Below are 16,224 nucleotides of genomic sequence, written 5' to 3'. Positions count from 1 at the left end.
CCTGATAGATGAAGGCAAAAACATCGCCAACTCCTGTATAAAGACGGCGTTGGATGGGGCAGAGACTTCAGCAAGACTCATGGCCATAGGGGTCACAGAGAGGAGGCATGCATGGCTAAGAATCTCGGGATTCAAACCGGAAGTGCAGAACAACATCCTTGGCACCCCCTTCAATGGAGAGACACTGTTCGGAGCAACAGTGGACGACAAGCTCACCCAGCTGAAAAAAGAAAACGAGACGGCGAGGTCCATGGGGGCCCTACAGCTGAGGGGAATGAGGCGAGGAAATCCCTCGAGAAGACCCTACGGTAGGGGAGGAAGCCAGCAGGGGACGTCGCACCAGGCGTTCCAACAAAGTCAGCAGGGTGAAGGTCACGGACAAGGTCAGCAGAAGCAAAACTGGCAATATCAACCTCGGGGCCAGTCCTTTCGCGGGAGAGGGAACGGACGTGGCCAAAGGAGGAGAGGGGGCGAACAGCCCTCGACGAAGTGACTCAGCACGCAAGAGGACGCCTACCCTCGTCAGGACCCCAAGGGTGAGGCGCAGAAAAGTGTCATCAGGGGGAAGAGAAAATTCAAGAGCCTACGAGCATACGACACCAGTAGGCGGAAGACTGAGGTTCTACCTTCAGGAGTGGCGGCGTATAACCACAGACAAGTGGATACGGAACGTTGTGCAGTACGGGTACTGCGTAGATTTGGAGAAAAGACCTCCAAACAGGAAACCAAGGGGAAGACTGAGATCGGCCCAAGAACTGGCAATACTCAGAGAAGAAACGCGGAAACTCCTGCAAAAGGGAGCCATAGAGACAGTGCCGTTCAGAGAACGCAACAAAGGGGTCTACTCAAACTACTTCGTGGTTCCGAAGGTAGACGGAGACCTCAGACCCATACTAGACCTCCGTTACCTAAACAAGTTCATCAGAACGCAAAGGTTCAAAATGACTTCACTGCAGGAGGTTCTGCCACAGATAAGAGAAGGGGACTTCATGGTCACCGTGGACCTCAAGGATGCCTATCTTCACATCCCAATAAACAGAAGGCACAAGGGCCTTCTAAGATTCAACATCGAACAAGAACACTACCAGTTCACGACCCTGGCCTTCGGATTAAAATCAGCACCAAGGAGGGTCTTTACAAAATGCCTGTCGGCGGTAGCGGCGCACCTACGAAGGCAGGGAATACATGTCTACCCCTACTTGGACGACTGGCTGGTCAAGGCAAACTCACGCGGAAAGTGCGAGAGGCACGCAAAACGCGTAACAGACACCCTCACAAATCTGGGATTCTCGATCCACTGGGGAAAATCATCGATGGAACCGGAGCAGGTGAAGATTTTCCTGGGGGCAAAGATCAACTCCCGCAACAGTACAGTAGTGCCCAGCGAGAGGAGGACAGAGGCTCTACTGAAGGAGGCGAAGCTCTACCAGAAGGGGCGAGCTCTGACAGTGAGGGCTGTGAGCAAGATGATGGGGATGATGGCGTCCTGTATCCAGCTGGTGCCGAATGTACGCCTGCACATGAGACCATTCCAGGAATGGCTACAACAACAATGGTCACAAGCAAACGGAAGTTGGGAGGATCTAGTGGTTGTTACGCACGCAGTGCAGGAGGAGATAACTTGGTGGAACAGAGACAACATAACAGCAGGGAGAAGCCTGACACCACCAATCCCAACAGTGACCATTACCACGGACGCATCGCAGAAGGGATGGGGAGCGCACATGGACAACCTCAGAGTGAGGGGTCTATGGGCCCCAGCAGATGCGGTCCGCCATATCAACTTCCTCGAGTTGAAAACAATCCTGCTAGCCCTGAAGGCATTCCAGAGGCACCTGTTCAACAGGAGGGTGTTGGTCCAAACAGACAACACCACGGCGATGTTCTACATCAACAAACAAGGGGGGACACAGTCGTTCCCGCTCTCATCCCTAGCTCAGGAGATTTGGAGATGGGCCATACCTCTCAGGATAGATCTACTGGCAATTCACCTACCGGGGAAGGACAATGTGGAGGCAGACTGGCTAAGCAGGCAGACCTCAGCATCACACGAGTGGGAGCTCAATGGCCAGGAAACGGAGAAACTCTTCCGGAGATGGGGGACTCCCACAATAGACCTTTTTGCAACACGCCACAATGCAAAATGCCAAAGCTTCGCGTCCAGGCAACCAGATCAGCAATCCAAGGGAAATGCCCTATGGATAAGCTGGTCGAGGACATTTGCCTACGCCTTTCCACCGATACCCCTGTTGCACAGAGTGCTCGACAAGTGCAGAACCAGCAACATGACCCTGATCCTGGTGGCTCCGCAGTGGGCGAGGCAGACATGGTTCTCACAAATTCAGGAAATGGCACAAGGCGACCCATACAGGTTCGAGAGGAGGAAGGACCTGCTCTCAATGCAAAACGGAGAGGTCCTGCACCCAGAGCCAGAGACCCTCAACCTGGCGGCATGGCTCCTGAAGACCTAGAGTTCGCACACTTAAGATTGCCGCCGAGCACGATGCGAGTGCTACGGGAGGCGAGGAAACCAACTACACGAAAATGCTACAGCGCAAAATGGAAGAGGTTCACTGTGTGGTGCCGGAAAAAGGGCCTGCAAAACAGAATGACAAGAGACTCAACAGTACTGAGGTACCTCACACACCTTCTAAAGAGTAACCTCTGCTCGAGCTCACTAAGGGTACACCTAGCGGCCATCGTGGCCTACACCAGAGGTGAAAAAGGTGGAAGTTTCTTCAGCTCGCAGGTGGTGAGGAGATTCATGGAAGGAGCCAAAAGGATGGCCCCCCCGAAAAGGTTGCCGCCGCCGGCATGGAATCTGAATGTGGTCCTGACGGAGCTCATGAAGGCACCGTTTGAACCCATTCACAAGGCCACACTGCAGATGTTGACTATGAAAACAGCCTTTCTGGTGGCCATAACCTCACTACGCAGGGTGAGCGAGCTTCAAGCACTAACGCTGCAGGAACCCTACATTCAGATCCACAAAGATAGAATAGTCCTGAGAACGGACCCACACTTCATGCCCAAGGTAGTGTCGGCGTTCCACATAAATCAGACTATCCAGATACCAAGTTTCTTCCAAAACCCGACTACAAACGCAGAAAAGGCACTGCACACCCTCGATGCCAGAAGAGCGGTGATGCACTACATTGAGAGAACCAAAGAACTCAGGAAGTCAAAACAGCTGTTTGTGTCCTTTGCTACTAGCTTCATGGGTAGACCAGTGACTAAGGGCACCATCGCAAGGTGGATTGCCCTCACTATTCAATTCTGCCACAAACAGGCTGGACAGGAGCTAGCGGAGGGGCCGCAGGCTCACTCCACAAGGAAGAAAGGGGCCACCGTGGCCTTCCTGGCGAACACGCCCATCCAGGACATATGCCTCGCGGCAACTTGGGCATCTGTGCACACGTTCACGAAACACTACTGCGTGGACATTCAGATGAACAAGGAAGCACAGGTTGGACAGAAGGTGCTTCAGCACATTTTCAACGACCAACGCTCATCTACCACCCAGCCGCCACAGAACTAGGAAAACCGCTACAAAATCGATGCACAGCATAGTGAATCCAGAAAGATTCACGCTGCAAAACGAATAGTTTCTTACCTGTCGGTGTAGTTTTGCAGCTTGAAGATCTTTCTGGATTCACTAGCGAACCCACCCACCTCCGCTAGGAAGATGAGGCTGGAGGAAGAGGGGGTAAAATGGAAAAGATCAAAGAAATACAAACCTACAGATAAAGGGACAAGAAGGATTAATCAATCGCCTAGGGTTAAAAAAAAAAAGAAAGAGGAAAGGAAAAAAGAACCCGAAGATGGCGCCCCAAAGGTGGGACTTCCGCAGGAAGCACGACGACGTCACGGGAGGTGCACCAAATGGTGTACGTCGACGCCCACCTGGGCTACAAAAAAAAAAAAAAAACAAAGAAAAGACTACGAATCCGGACCCAACCACAAGATCGCGGAATAATGCACAGCATAGTGAATCCAGAAAGATCTTCAAGCTGCAAAACTACACCGACAGGTAAGAAACTATTCGTTACAATTAATCGATTATTCGGATTAATTTAAACATGCAGAAATGGGGGGGTATACAAAAGTTTGTACTACCCGCTCCAGCAATCCCCCCTTTGGTGATTATATCAGCACACCATCAACATTTTGTATCCCTTTTACGGAATTTCAAAGTGATTTCTTGTTTTTATTCATAATTCAGTTTCCCCTGTTTCTTCTCTTTTTGCTGATTTGTACATACTCTCCTTAATTTCCTCCAATTCTATCTAATCAAATTCTCTCTCTTGTTTTACGTCTTTTCTCCCTAATCTTATCATTAATACTATAAAAATCACACAGGTTAATGGAAATAATATCTTACCTAAAAAGGTACTACCTAAATTTACTAGGAAATTTTTAATACCTGATATCTTCCTTCCAATCTTTTCCCATACACCTTCAACCTCCAGTGGTGCAATTTCGTCATGCAATTCTGTAATATTTTTAATTTAAATTTTCAAATCTTTACTTTCGTCAGGTATGTAAGTACAACAATGTTGAACTTTCAGCATTCCACAGACTCCACCCTCTTTTGCCAATATTATATCAAGGGCAAGTCGATTTTGCATTACCATAGCACACATGGCAACCATTTCAGTGTTTACCAATAAAAATCCTCCAGCGGTGCTTGTTGACAAACGATCCACTACTGTTGAAAGTCTTCTAATTTTGTTTGCATTCAGAGAAATTCCCACTGCCGGTATCAATGCTCCAAAAATATCACCTACAATTTTTGCCCAAGATTCTCTCTTACTACATACTAAATTACTACCTAAGTTATGTACACCATCTTCTCCTCTATCCATGTGAAAAATCTTTGGAAAAACCAGGCCTACATAACATGTGCCATACCAATGGTCTGGCAAACGATAATATGCCCTGTTCCCACAAATGAAATGTAGTCCAGGAAAAACTGGATCTTTTCCATCTTTAAATCCCCATCCACCCATGATTCGGTATGTATCATGGCACTCGCTACTCCCTACAAAATAATTATCATATTTAGTTTGATTCCTTCTAATACACAATTTTCCTTTCTGAGGCCAATCTAAAGCCATAGTTGGACTTGTTTCCCCTTTCAAGTGTTTTTCTATCTCTACATCCCATACTGTTTTCTCCATCTTTCCTTCTGAGGCCTTTCTTTGCAATTTCAGTCTCCTTTCTTCAACCATATCTAAAAATGTCTTTTCCTCTTTCTTTAAACTGCAAGTAAAATTGTTTTTAAATATGTATTCTAATGTTAGTTCTTTAGTCTCTAGGAAAAATTCACCTAACACCTTTGCAGGTTTTACCTTATTTAACTTGTTAATTGACGGTACTTGTGAAAATATAGTATCTACATCTGAAAAATAATATTCGAATTTTCCTGTCTGATAAAATAAACTAGCTATTACACTACATGTTATTCCATAAGTCACTGGAAGGTGGTGAGAAGTCACTCCCTCCGATACAGAAGCAGGTAACTACATACAGACATAGCAGTCCCTTACATCCATTGTTTTTACATATTCAAACAACAATTTCGAAAACATATTATTAGACAAATTAGTTATAGACCTGTCTTTATGTAAATAGTTTTTATCTATTCTAATCGGAACTACTTTATGAATCTTCCCTATATTAGTTATGTTTTCACTATGTCCTTCTAATGTATCTATAGTAAATTTAAATGAGATCAGGAGAGCAAGTATACTCCATAGAAGCATTAATAATCCTGTACAACAAAAACACATTTTACACCATCTCTTCAAAAATTTACATCTACCTTTTCTACTATCTATGTTTGCCATCTTTGCTAAAATGGACTGTGTCTTTTGACTTAGCCTCTTCTACTTCACAACTAGTTTTCTAACCCAAGTCTCTAAGCACCTACTTGGTTCTACCAGTTTTTGTCTTTTTCGGTATTTTATTGTCTTTCTATTAGTTGTTTTCTTGTCTCATTCAGTTTGGTATTTCATCATTCTTCACTTTTCCTTCGTGATCGGTATACAGAATGTCCTGAACATCCGCTTCTTCTCCAATATTGGACAAGATAACTCTCAGGATTTCCGATTCTTAGTCTTCCTCAACCACTTCTGGTACAACCACCTCTGGATTTCCTTGGCTATATGCCTCTTCTTTTACTTCAGGCAGGGCCACATATGTCCATTCTGGTGATTTATACTTCTGGTTAGGTTTTCTGGTTCTTTTGCTCTCTTTAATTTCAGTGGTTTCTTCGTCTTTTGATTTCACCTGACTTGTCACTTCATTCACCTGTTCAGCTCTTGGTGAAGTTACTCGTGTCAGTCGGTATCTCAACCTTTTTATTTTATTCGGCCAAACATCATCTTTTGCTGCACTTTTCAATCTACTTCCTTTATCATTCTTTTCAGTTCTCCAAGCTCTCTTTCTTAGAACTCGACCTTCAGGTATTTCATCTTCGGTTTCTTCTGACTCTGTTTCAACTTGCTTTTTACTCTCAACAGTTTATTTTTCCACCACTTCTTTAGTTTTCTCTACTTCTGTCCCTCCTCGAATCTCCGTCACGGAATCTTCCTGCTGACTACTTGTCCCTGTTTCTAACTGGATGTTGGAGTTCCCTACACCTCCTCGGGGGTCTTCCGCAATAATCCTTCCCTCTCTCTCTGTATCTGGCACCTGTCCATCTAAACGTGTTGTTTCAGGTGGAATTTCTCTCAATCTTTCATCTGCCACTTCCTTCTCATGAATCTCTTTTATTGTCTCTTCATTGTCTTTTTCTTTGGTTTTCTCTTGTTTTTCCTTTGAACACTTCACTCCTTGTTCAGTCTCTGAGTCTGAGTCTGAACTGGTATCAGAAATCTGTAACCTTCTTCTCAGGGAAATACTTCTTGGAACATATGTTAGACTTCGTTCTGCTTCCCCCCCCCCCCCCCCCCCCCCCCCCCCCCTTTCAGGGTTTTCTTTTGTTTTTGGCTCTTCGTCATCTGACTCAGTACTGGATTCTGATTCATCAAAATACTCCTTCTCCTTGCCATCTACTTGATTTGGAATTCTCAATGTATGGCTTGCATGGATCCAGTTTTTCAATCCAGCACACTTTACAGCTGTTGTTGTGGTCAAGATGACTTGTCTTGGTTTTCCCCATCTTGGGACCAAACAGTTTCTTCTTCTGTGCACTTTTATTCTCACCCAGTCCCCTGGGCTTAGGTCATGGGCTGGCTTCTTTTCAAGGGGGGTGGCATCCGCTCCAACCTGATGAAACACAGAATGAACTGCGTCAGCCAGGTTTTTACAGTATTCCAACACCATGTCATCAGTTATAGTCATCAGCTTGTTGACTGGTATAAACACGTGCCGCATGGCTCGTCCCATGATGATTTCATGGGGGCTTAACCCTGTAGTTCTATCTGGAATTTATCTAATAGTCATGAGTACCAGAGGCAAGACATCAGGCCATTTCATAACTGTGGCTAAACACATTTTCCCTATCCTGTTTTTGATAGTACCATTCATCTGTTCCACCACACCAGAAGCCTCTGGTCGGTAGGCACAGTGTAGTTTTTGTTGTACATTCAATGCTTCACAAATCAGTTTTATGATCTCATTATGAAAATGTCCTCCTCGGTCTGATTCAATTGTCACTGGGAACCCAAACCTAGGGATGAATTCCCTCAAAAGTAATTTTGCCACGGTCATCCCATCATTTCTTCTTGTTGGGAATGCGTCTACCCATCTGGAAAACAGACAGACCATAACCAAAACATACCTCAGTCTGTTACAGGGAGGCATCTCAATGAAATCCACTTGCATTCTGGTAAAAGGCCCTCCTTCTCGACCTATTGTTCCTAGACTCACTACTGTTGTTCTTCCTGGATTGTATTGCTGACATATTAGGCATCTTTCTTTCTGCTACAAGTCTGAATTTTGCATTGTACCAGGTTTGTTTACATGACCTGACCATAGCATCTCTCCCTATGTGTCCCTGACCATGATACATCCGTGCCATGGCAGACATCATGCTATCAGGCATGATTGGTCTTCCATCTCAATAGACCCACACATGATCCTTCTCTCTTGGAGCACATCCTGCTTTTACCCACTGCTTCATTTCCTTCTTCCTGTAATTGTCTCACTTCTTCCCATGTTCCCACAATGTTAGTAAACCTCAAGGAGCAAAAAATCACCTCTCTTTCCTTAGCCCGATTAATGGAATTCTGATTTCGTGCACAGTATTGTGCCATGTCATTGCGTATTTGTTGCCAGTGGCGATATAATCACCACTTTGACTATGGGCGGCACACTTCACAACAGCTAATTGCCTAGGCAACTGAATCGCCTCAAGTAATTTTCCAACCACTTCAGCATTCTTAATGGGAGTTTCACTTGATGTCAAAAAGCCTCTCTGCAGCCATATTTGACCGAAGTCATGTACGACTCCGAATCCATACTGGCTGTCAGTCATCACAGTCACTCTGACACTCTTTCCAATCTTACATGCTCTAGTCAAAGCGACAAGTTCAGCTACTTGTGCCGATTTTACTCCTTTCAGATATGATGCTTCCATCACTGCTGCAACCGTACATACCGCATAGGCTGCACTTAACACTCCATCATCTGTTCTCAAACAAGACCCGTCCACAAACAGAACAAAATCACTTTCTGGCAAGGGTACGTCTTTTATGTCAGGTCGAGGTTTTGTACAGAAATCGAGTACATCCAGACAGTCATGATCTGCTTCATCTCTGACTTCCACATTCTCAGCATCAGGCAGTAATTTTGAAGGATTCACATTCAAACATCTCACAAGACTTACATTTGTGGCACCTAGTATAACTTTCTCATACTTAGTCAGCCGACTATGTGTCATATACTGAGTGTGACTCCTTGTTAAAAGGATTGCCACATCATGAGGTACGAACACTTTCACAGGATATCCCATCACAATTCCCTCACTCTGTTCCAAACTTCGGCATGTGGCAGCTACTGCTTTCAAACACCCAGGTAAGGCTACAGCTACTGGGTCCAACATTGATGAAAAATATGCAATTGGTCTCCTCAGTTTTCCATGCTTCTGTATTAGCACAGAGAGCACACATCCATTTCTCTCACTGCAATACAACTCAAATTCCTTTTCATAGTCAGGCATACCTAATTCAGGTGCTTCACACAACCCATCTCTCAATCTTTTGAATGCTGCCAATTCTTCTTTGGTCAAATCAATTCGATCTTTCACAACACTTCTTGTCAGTCGTACCAAAGGTTTTGCTATCAACGAAAAATTGCTAATCCATTGACGACAATATCCAACCATTCCCAGAAACATTCTCACCTCTCTTTGGGTCATGGGTGCACTCATTCTTTTTATGATCCTGATTCTATCTATCGTTATTTTTCTCAGTCCTTTTTCAATGTGATGTCCTAAATATTGTACTTCTTTCTTGCAAAATTGCAATTTTGATGGTGACACTTTAAGTCCTCCATCCGCCAAATGATTCATCAAGGCTATCGTGTCAAGTTCACAAGCCTCACGGGTTTTTGACGCCACAAGAAGGTCGTCGATGTACTGGACTAATACTGAATTTTCGGGCATTTCTAGACTTTCCAAAGACTTCTTCAATAGCTGATTGAATATCGAGGGGCTTTCTGTATACCCCTGTGGAATTCGGCACCAAGCCAAAATTCGCTCGCTGAAACGAAATGCAAAAATTTGCTGACTGTCATGGTGCAATGGGATGGAAAAGAAAGCATGGCATAGATCAATTACTGTATACCATTCTGCGTCATGGGGAATCTGATATAGAATCACAGATGGATTTGGTACAATTGGAGAACATGACACAACAATTTTATTTATCTTTCTCAGATCTTGTACTATCCTGAACTTCCCACTAGACTTTTTCAGTCCCATTATTGGTGAATTACATGGACTACTCATTATTTCTCTCAAAATACCTTGTTTTATAATTTTTTCAATCACAGGAGTCACTCCTTCAATTATTTCAGGTGTCAATTTATATTGTGGGACATTTGGATAACTTACTCCTTCTTTTACTGTTATTTTTACTGGATCTACATTTCTCATTAATCCCACGTCTTCTCCTGTGAAATCCCAAACTTCTGCCTTAACAGATTGTTTTAATTCTTTAGGTAATTCATCAGGGTTAAATACAGCATAGGTTTCAATAACCTTATTTTCCCTGTTTGTCATTGTCAGCACATCTTCATCTGTGGTTTCAAATGCTATCCCATCCGGGGTACAAAATATAGTGCAGATTCACAGGACTGGTATCGCACACGACAAAGCGGTGCATTTCAGAAAATTTCCCTATGCTAACTTTCACTGGGTCTGTAAGGTAAGTTTTAATCTGCCTGTTGGATACACCAACTACTTGGATCGTTTCATCCGAGAGACGAAGATTCTTAACATCAGCTGATCTGACAGTTGATCGAGTAGCACCAGTATCAACTAGGAAAGTAATGCTTTCATCATTAATCTTTCCATCTACAAATGGGCCTGACTGGTCTACTTCTAGAGTTGTGCCAAGTACGCACTCTTCTTTCTCCCTTCGGCACCGTCAATAACTTTCTTCTGAATCACTCTCATCGCGTTGCAGCCAATACTGCGAAACAGCACTAGCTCGCGGCAGCTTAGTTACCTGTTCTTCGTTGTAGAATCCCGTTTCACTACTATACCTTTTCACTCAGATTTTCATCTCCACTAAACTGTTTAAAGGCCAAGATCAGCCTCTCGTAATAAGCATGTACTGACTCTTTGCTTTCCTGATGTGTACTGTCAATTTTTACACAATCTGTTTCTTTAGGTGGAACCTTATTCTTCAGAAAGGCAATAACCTGTTCGTATTTCTTCATTACCTCGGGGTCTGGAGCCCCTGTTTTTGGATCTCTTGGGTATTCTTGTGTTGGCCAATCTATCATTATTTTGCACTCTGTCCATAGATCTGCTGGTACTATTATGTCAAACAGGCTGTTTAGATCAATCCAGAATACCTTGGACAATTTCACAAATCTGTCTACCTGTCTATACCACTCGACGGGTTTGTCACGTAGTCGAGGGAAGTCATTTGTGAATGACAAAATATCTTGCCTAGTCCATGGGACATGTACATATCCTCCTCCTGGAATTTCTCTCATAGGGCATTCTGTTACTACCTTCTCTTTTTCTCTAACAGGGAAAGCTGAAAAGGTTTTATCTGAAGCATCATCTCGTTTTCGATACCATCTACTTTTCCATTTGTCCACACCTCCCCATTTTCTCAACAAAATAATTATTTCCTTAATCTGACTCATGCGTCCTGTGGTATTCATATTTTCAATGTCCTTTTCAGTGAAATCTATTCGATATGGTTTCTGTAGGGCTTTTACATTTTCAATATCTATACCCATTTCATTTGCCACTTCTTCTAATCTTTCATGGAGACTTTTTGCTCTCCAAGTTATGCTTTTACACCGAAATAACAACTCCTCATCCTGGTAGGTTTTTAACTTCTCCGTAGGGATAGTTCCTACTATTAACTCTTCCAATACTATTCGTAGTTTGGCCACATCTATTGACTTAGATTCTTTGTATTTCTTCTGCAAGCTTCTCAACCATTCACTTAATTCCTCTGTAGATGGTCCTACTGACTTCTCTACATTACCTTGTCCAGAATCCTTTTGTGTTTCTAATATTGACTCCACTGTTAAACGTCTTTCTGCACAATTCTGGCCTACAAACGGATTATTTGAAACATTTGGTTCAATCATACTTATTGTCTGTCTCCATGGATTGTCATTTTGGCTCGGTTTTGGCTATTCAACCTGTTTATTGCATTTATAAGGGACCGTTAAACAATGTTCGCCATCTTTTTGTTTATCGAGAATAGGCATTACTGGACCTATCGTTACTGGAACTGTTAAAGCTTCCAGATTTTTGGTTAATTCTCTTATTTTCTCTGTTAATTCTAAGGTTGTCTTTGCTAGTTCCGTAGAATTTTCACCATTTATTCTACTTCCGAACTTCCTTTCTACCTCTCTAATGGAATTGTTTTTTCACAAATCTTGGAACTCTGGTTCTGATTTTATGATTCGTAAAGTTTCTTTTATTGGGGCACTAGGTGTTAATATTTCTGGTTCTGGCCGATAGGGGGGTGGATTTTTATAGAACATGTCATCAAAAACATCATCCTCTGATTCATTCACTCCATACCCTCTCAATTCCACATTATGTCTCTTTTCTGTGCATTTTCTTCCTTCATTTTCTCCTGCAGTTCTTATGGGAAACAAACCCTTAGTCATACCTGCATTCCGCCACCTTCTCATTCGATCATCATGATTTTCATGTCCATATGACCTACCAAACATGTACCTATACCTTCCGCCACTTCTCTGTCTTTCTCGGTCATGCATCTCATCTTCCCATTCTGTCAATGCTTCAAATTGTGTCGGTCTAGGTCTTGGTTCTAAATTCATCATTTTCTCTCTTAAATTTCTCAAAACTGCCCAATTAAATGAACCATGTTCTGGAAAAGCCAAAACTCAATCATTCTCGGTATACTCGACCCAATTGTCTAACCAAATACAGGTGTGATATCCATATTTCGCAACCATAAAGCATGCGGGGGTTTTCGGTGGAGGAAGTAATTGTCCTTCCCTAGTTACAATCGGTTTGTCCTTCTTAAACCATTTTTTAATGCTACCAAACCAGGACTTCTTCTCCTTTTCTGGGGGGTCGTAATACATCTTTTCTGCCTTTTCGTGTATCTCTAGTTTCTCCTCTCGAACATACCGCTTTTCTGTCCAATTGTAGCGTGACTCACACTAACGCACCAATCTGGAGCGTCTACGTCACTCTGTAATTCTCCACTCCTAGCGCGGCGTACACTAACGCACCAATCCGGAGCGTTCTACGTTTCCGACTGACTGCCCAATCCCAGCGCGGTCGTTCTGACGTCGGCAGCCGCTGCCGCAGCTCCTGCTGCTGTCTACCCCTCCTTTACAAAATTCACTCGGTAAATTTTGTTTCAAATTTACAAATCTGTTAGTAACAACACAAAAACACCACCATTGTCCGCTTCGCTAACCAAGGAATAGCAATAGACCTTTCTCACAAGAATTCCATCTTTCCCGAGAGCAGCGCTTACCTCTGCCCTACTACGGAACCGTTACTTCCGTTGATAAAGTAGCACATCCCTCTACCTTACCCTTCTAACAAGCATTAACTAACCGCTTCTCCAGATTTAAGACACTTGGTTGGAGACCCAATGCTCCTGAGAAATAAAACTAGCGTTTCACAATTAACCCGAATGCCTTCACATTCACGCACTTTCACACAAGAAAATGTAGTACATTCACACAGAATCCTGTCTTTCCCGAGAACAGCAAACAGTCTGTCCTACTACAGAATTATGACATACGTTGATAAAGTAGCACTTCCCACTACTTTATCCTTCTAACAAGCTTAGGGAGCACCTATTACCTTTCTAGTTATAAGCGTTATCGGGGTGCCATTTGGACTCCTGGTACCTAAGACCAAAACTTCACAGGTGACCTTCGCTACCATACACTTCTTTCAAACAGGAGTTATTTCTAGTTGCAACACGCGACGATGTCACCGGATCGAACCCAGACAATGCGTCGTGCAACTTCAATCGTTACACGTTTTTCCCTGTGTACCTACAGGGCAACAACAATTCCGTCTTTCCCGAGAGCAGCGCTTACCTCTGCTATACTACGGAACCGTTACAAACTTCCGACTTCCTACATCCCAGAAGCCGTGCAAACAACATAGAACTCGACGCGACTCAACATAGTGTTAATACATAAACCAATATCAATCAATAACCAATAAGCAATTTACAAGCTATAATCACCAAACCAAAACAACAACCATCATTCTGCTACCAGATAAACTGATGCAGCATGGAATTTTAAATCCTCCCTTCGTCACAGATCAAATATCACACTAGCACATTCACTCAATACATTCATTGGTGGGGCCCATAACACCAACACTCACACTTCATTGATCCGTTCTCACGGGAGAGTTAAATTGTCCAAACGCTGACATGAAAGGAATACCTTTTCAACTAAAGAACCTAATTTACCTGAACATACATTAAGTACCTTTATTAAACCAGAACCTCGAGATATTCTCTCCATTTAGTCGATGGATCAGTTAGTTGATATTGGATATTTGGAGACTCAATTCTTTAATCTACATTTAAATCTTATTCTAATTTCTCTAAATAAATCACCCGACACATTTGTTTGTTAGAATAATAATTTTGTTTATCTAATCAATTTCAATTTTAATAAGTCATAAACCAAATCACCGAACATCATATTTACCTAATCTGGCTATTAGACGTCCTCCAAGTCCATCAAGTCGTGGAAAAGTCTTTAATTCATCAAAGTCAGGCAGCAATTCAGTCTTTCAAGGATTCCGGATAACAGCTGTCCAGCAGTGTCACCGTCCTCTACGTCAGCATAACGTCAGGGAAAAAAAAAAAGGTTTGCTCTCAGTGTCAGGTCCTAATTCGCTTTGTCTACCAACTTTTATAATGAAACTAATGCCAAAATGTAACAAAAATCAGCTTTAGGCAGTCCTGAATGGCTGGTTTGGGGTCATTCGGTAAAGTTCTCACATAGACTATTGAGTTAGGTTATCACACTTGCTGGGTCCGGTTTTAAAGACAGTCCTTTGTTTCGTGAACTTGGCGATTCTCCCAGTGTGACCTTGATGGGTACATCTGGCATGGGTCAGGACGAGGCCACTTGTTGCTGGCTGTGGCGCAGGCGCACTTCACCCAAAACCTCGTGGAACAGTGACTAGGCCTTCGTGTCAGAGTCAGCCATTTTTACGAAGGCCCAAATTGGTCAACTTAAGCAAAACAAACACAAACGTAATTAAAACATTGAAATGGCTAATAAAATGTTAAACCCTCACTAATTCCCCTATGTGTAAGTAATTATCTAGCATGATAGCAACATTCAAAGCGTTTATATTCACCCAACGATGTCATCTGGTGCAATTTACAATTACGTCACAAAAGCAACATATATCATGCAATATTCTAATTTTCTACCATTAGTATGTGTACACATATTAGTATACAGTTAGTTTAGCCATGCAAATGCAAATCCCACGTGTAATTCTTTCATTAATATAATTGGTGAGTTATCACTTCAAACAGATTAATATTACAATTAATAGATTATTCGGATTAATATAAACATGCAGAAATGGGGGGGGTATATAACATTTTGTACTACCCGCTCCAGCACTTGTCACAAGTTAAAATTCTGACCAGGCTAACTTAGTTTTCCAGCCTTCCATTATTCATTAAATAAGATGAGTACTGGAAGGAACGCCTTCTTTTCGCTGTGTTCACTTCTTCCCTGTGGACATCCTGTATTTTGATCACAGTGGGTGCTATAACCTGCTAATTCGGCATAGCCACATGTGGTATGTTCCAAGGATAGACTTTTTTTATTTCCAAAGTGCTATCACTGTCACTCTTGCAAGAGACCTATCTCTGCACAGCTTGCACAGAGACAGATCTGGCTAGTACGAGTAAAAGATATATTTGCCCCACCTGCTTCTAAGACCTATCATTTTTAGTTTCATGTTTCCCTAATAGCCTTTACTGAATGATATATCTCCACCTATATCAAAAGTACTGTGGCTGTTAATTTGTAAACGTTGATTTAGTAAACTGCATCAAAAACATATTTACAGTATGGATGAAATGCTCAGACCAAGTTTAAAGTTAAATCCCAAACACCAATTATCCCTGTAGCAGTTATGATACAGAAAACAACATTTTCTTGGGCTTTACTAAAGTGCTGTGACTTCCAGTGGCATACGTACTTCTGGCTGGGCTGGACTGACTTTGCTATGCTCCGGATGGGAGGGAGAAGCCCACTGACGGCTGGCAGGTAGGATATCTGAGACTTGATGCATTTTTCTGAAGAGACGAAATGGTTCTAATTGGGGCCCGTGTCCACCTGGAAGCCTGGGCCAGATGTATACTTTGGTGCTGAGATTTGTGATGCTCGGGGAGCTGAACTGTGAGGGTCAGTGGTAGAGTTGGGAGGCATGGAGAACTGGGTTCGAGGCACAGCGAGAGAGGGAGTAAACCCTGTGATAGTTATGACACCAGAAACCAGATAGCCACCTACAGTTTCTAAGTGGATAATGCAGGG

General features: G+C 43.0%; 1 protein-coding gene across 1 annotated transcript in view; it reads left to right on the top strand.

Annotated features, from left to right (window-relative positions):
* Positions 1-16,224, top strand: part of LOC146870478 (phosphoenolpyruvate carboxykinase [GTP], mitochondrial-like) — a 184,223-nt gene that overhangs the window by 152,900 nt on the left and 15,099 nt on the right. The gene's annotated exons all lie outside the window — the stretch shown is intronic.

Source organism: Triturus cristatus, chromosome 1_1, assembly GCF_964204655.1.
Source record: "Triturus cristatus chromosome 1_1, aTriCri1.1, whole genome shotgun sequence".
Classification (NCBI taxonomy): Eukaryota; Metazoa; Chordata; class Amphibia; order Caudata; family Salamandridae; genus Triturus; species Triturus cristatus.
Note: the sequence above shows the minus strand (reverse complement) of the source record. Positions and strands in the feature narration are given on the sequence as shown.